This window comes from Nannospalax galili, unplaced genomic scaffold (assembly GCF_000622305.1).
Source record: "Nannospalax galili isolate Female #2095 unplaced genomic scaffold, S.galili_v1.0 scaffold702, whole genome shotgun sequence".
NCBI classification, from domain to species: domain Eukaryota; kingdom Metazoa; phylum Chordata; class Mammalia; order Rodentia; family Spalacidae; genus Nannospalax; species Nannospalax galili.
Genome location: NW_008348657.1, coordinates 605,909 through 610,066, shown reverse-complemented (window position 1 = coordinate 610,066; position 4,158 = coordinate 605,909). Strand labels below are relative to the sequence as shown.

Genomic DNA, 4,158 nt, shown 5'->3' with positions numbered 1-4,158 from the left:
CCTCCCGCGGGCCCGGGAGACCCCGCACGTGGCGTCCCCGGCTGCACGCGCCTGGAGCCCTCGCGCCCCGCCGGGCGCCCTCATGCAGAGCGGCCGCGAGCTCTCGAGGGCGCTCGGCGGCGGAAGTGGGCAGTGGGCGGCCGGTGCGTGGCTGCCGGCCGTGAGTCGCGGCCCCGCAGACCTCGCAGGCGCTGTGGCTCGGGTGTGAGAGGTGAGTCCTTTCTGCCGAGACCCCGGCTCGGGGGTGGAGAGTTGCGGCCGTCCGGGCTCGGTGTTCTTGGGCTGGCCCTGCTGGAAAGTGAAGTAGCCAGGGAGTCTTTCGGCTGTGGGTTAGTGCTGCTTTGGCTCCTCACGCTCTGGGGAGCGCAATGTCACGGGTAGAGCTGGTGACCACAGAAGCTAGGATTGCAGCCTGTAGGCTGCTGGCTGTCTGAGGAACCGGTTGAGTCTCAGTTTCCCCTCCTGTAAAATGGGATGGTAACTTTAGCCTGGGATGGGGAGTGGTGGCCCACTGGTGTAAGCCTAGCTCGAGGCACTGAGGCAGAAAGGTGGTCGAATTCTTGGTTAGCCTGGTCCACAAAGTGAGTTCCGGGCCAGCCCAGACTACAAGTAATTATTATTAATCAATATTAATTATTATATCAGTTATTTGTGTTTTAAAAAGTGAACCTTCTTTTTCTTTTTGTATTACAAAACAAATATTAAGCCAGAAGACAAAAAAGTGCGATTGCCTTCAGCTTTTTTTGGGGGGGGGTGTCTGGAGACAGGGTCTCCCTGTAGCCCCAGCTGTACTGGAATTTACTATGTAGACCAGGCTGGTCTTGGCCTTGAACTCAGAGATCCGCCTGTCTCTGCTTCCCAAGTGCTGGGATTAAAGGCGTGTGCCACCACGCCCAGCTGCCTTCAGCATTTTTTATTAGTAATAATAAATTAGGTTAGTGTATCTTGGAACAGCTTTTCTGCCTCCCAGCTGTGAGGTTTGTGTGTATTTTCTGTCCCTGCAAGGAAAGGTGAAGGCCACTCCTGACTTACTTTTTTTGTTGTTGATTCTGTAGTCAGTACATTAGCGCCTATGAAAGACATGGGGAGAAAAGAAGGGGCTTTGCCTTTTTCCGACTTCTTTTGGCTGTGAAGAGCCACAGGGCATCATGTGTGGTGTCAGCATTATTCAGTGGGCCACACACGATTCCAACCATCTACACAGCCATCAGCATCTCAGGTGGCCTTGCTAGTTCCCAGAGCAAGCATCAGTGAGCATTCACTCTCCTGCTCCCCAGAAACCCATGATGAAGCATAGATTACTGAAGGGGTGCGGGGTCAGATGCTGCAGCTAGGTGACTGAGCTCCCATCCAGCAGCTGCATGACTTTGGGCAAGTTGTCTATTTGGGGCCTCAGGTTTCCCATCTAAAGAATATTATCTACCTGGGCTGCAGGAGCTAACTTAGCAGTTAAGACCACTGGCTGCTCTCTCAGGGGACCCGAGTTCAATTCTTAGCACCCACATGGCCACTAACAGCTGTCTGTAACTTCAGTTCCAGGGGATCTGACACCCTCTTCTAACCTCTGGGCGTTGCATGGCTAGAGTACACCTACCTACGTGCAGGCAATACACTCATCCACATAAAATTAAAAAATAAAATATAGCCGGGTGTGGTGGCACGTGCCTTTAATCCCAGCACTCACTGGGGAGGCAGAGGCAGGGAGATCTCTGAGTTCAAGGCCAGCTAGGGCTACAGGGAGGCCCTGTCTCAAAAAGGTCTAAATAAATAAATATATTTTAAAAATGAATATTACCTACCTAATAAAGTTGTGAGTGAAAAGCAAATAATCTATGGAAAGTAGTTAACATGGTATCTTAGCAATGGTGTATGATTAATAAACATTAGGTATTGGTGATAGTGTAGGAAACACAGTAATATGACAGGTACTGTGTTGATGCTCTATGTACAGTAGGTAGAAAAGCAGCATCCAGAAAGAGATGGCCAAGCTGAGCATCAATATGTAACCAACCAAATAAGCATGGTAGCGTGAGGGTGCCTCCACCCAATGCCCCTGAGGTGAGAATGCTGGTGGAAGTCCCCGGTCAGGTGGGAATGGGTCCAAGTAGGTAAACAAAGGCAGATTAGAGCAACTTTAGAATGATACATTTGAGTTGCTTTTTTTTTTTCTCTTCCACACAAGTAAAGGCAGTAAGTTTTTAAACAGAGCCCAAGCTGGCCTCATTGCAGTCCTCCTTCCCTAGCCTCCCCAGGGCTGAGATTGTAGATATGCACAGTGACACCTAGTGACTCCCTTTCTTTTCATGTCGGTTTCAAAGATAAGAAAAACCATCTGTTTGGGGAATTGGGGAAATGTGGTGGTGGGCGTGGACAGCCTGACTTGGGAGAGCTTGGAGCAACCACTTTGTCGTTTACTCTGGCTACATCCTGAATGTGATTAGAGGTGGATGGATGTTGGAATAGTCCAGTTGAGAAGTGTTCTATGCTGTCAGCAGGAAGTACATATGGTTCGTTTTAGAAAGAACTTTAAAATAGGAGTCAGGGATCCCTTAGGAGAATCTTAATGACTAGGTTTCTTGCAAAATGATGGGTAATAGCACAAGTAAGTTGACTGGGAGTTGGGCATGGAGGTTCATGCCTATAATGCCAGCCCAGTTTTGAGACCTACCTAGGCTGTAGAGTAAGACCTGTCTCAAGAGGTTGGTTTTTGTTTTTGTTTTTTTTAAACTAGAAAAACAGAAGAGATTCCCAAGGGAAGATTAATTATGCCATGAATACATTATTTCAGGTGTTTCTGTCATCCTGGCAGAAATGTCAGCATGCTGAGCTCAGGAAGGTGGTCAGATTGAAGACCCAGTATAGTGATGTGGGGAATGTGAGGAGAAAGCAAAGGGGACCAGAAAGACAGGTGTGTAAAGAGAGGTAACCACAGTGAAGGTGGCATCTCAAAAGGATAGGTGTTCCACAGTGTCTAGCCCAGCCATGAGACCATGAAGGATAGTCTGAAAAGTGACTGTTGGATTGAACAAGAGGTGAGGATTCATAGTCTTGGTCAGCAGCACACTGAAGTTGGGCAGGGCCACCAGCTGGATAAGAAGACTGGTGTGAAGTAGCAAGGGTGGGATGCAGTGGGGAAAGTTAGTTAACCAGAAGAGACATGGAAATCTTGAAGATGGTGATGGAGAAAGAGAAATCACTTTCTGATGGTATCTATTGAGTTTTGTGGTTCTCACATGTTTCTCATTACCACCACCGCCAATACTCCAGGCACGTCATTTCATCCTGAGCCCTGGCTATAGGCCTTGTTCACAAGCCATTTTGGGTTTCTGTTTATTTGTTGTTTTTCTGTCTTTTTGAGACAGGGTCTTCCTGTAGCCCCAGCTGTCCTGGAACTTACTATGTCAAGATAGCAGGCTGGCCTTGAACTCATAGAGATCTTCCTGCCTCTGCCTCCTGAGTGCTGGGATTAAAGGTGTTTGCCACCATGCATGGCTAGTCTTTTTTTTTTTTTTTTTTTTCTGTCGGTTTTTGTTTTGTTTTAATGCATAAACGTGGTTTATCTGCATGCAGTGCCTGTGGAGGCCAAAAGGGCATCAGATCCCTTGGAAGTGGAGTTAACAGATAGTTGTTAGCTGCCACAGGGGTGCCAGGAACCAACACCAGGTCATCTGCAAGAATAGCCAGGCTCTTAAACCACTGAGCTGTCTCTCCAGCCCCCAGGCCCTTTTTATGTTTTAAGGGCACCTTGGGAAAAAGCACAACACTGTGCTTTCTCCGTGTATTGCTGTGTCGACTACGAAGTCATGCTGGAAGGTAGAGACGGGAATTCAGGTCATAATCCTCAGTGTCTACATACTTTTGGCCAGCCTGGGTTACATGACACCCTATCTCAAAAAAAAAAGAAAAGCAGTCATGGTTTTAAAATTCTATAAGAAATGGCTGAAACTGTATAGTACATCTCATTTATTCAGCTTTGACTTACTTTCTCACAGTTAATTGATTTTCAGTCCTATTTTAGATGACTACTTAAAGAGAGAAGTAGCTGATTACGATAGTGCATGCCTGTTATCCTGAGAGATGGATGAAGCCAGGAGTACTTGAGACCAATGTGACTTACATGAGTTTCTCTCTCTCTCTCTCTCTCTCTCTCTCTCCCTC

The 4,158-nt window shown here is 47.5% G+C and overlaps 1 protein-coding gene across 2 annotated transcripts in view; it reads left to right on the top strand.

Annotated features, from left to right (window-relative positions):
* Window positions 1–4,158, top strand: part of Taf5l (TATA-box binding protein associated factor 5 like) — a 24,200-nt gene that overhangs the window by 307 nt on the left and 19,735 nt on the right. Inside the window, exon 1 of one of the 2 annotated variants that reach the window (XM_017801270.2) lies at window positions 7–211. The exons of the other annotated variant lie outside the window; for it this stretch is intronic. The gene's annotated coding sequence lies outside the window, so the exon portion shown is untranslated. Of the gene's footprint in view, window positions 1–6; window positions 212–4,158 lie in introns of those variants that run through there. 2 annotated transcript variants of the gene reach the window in all.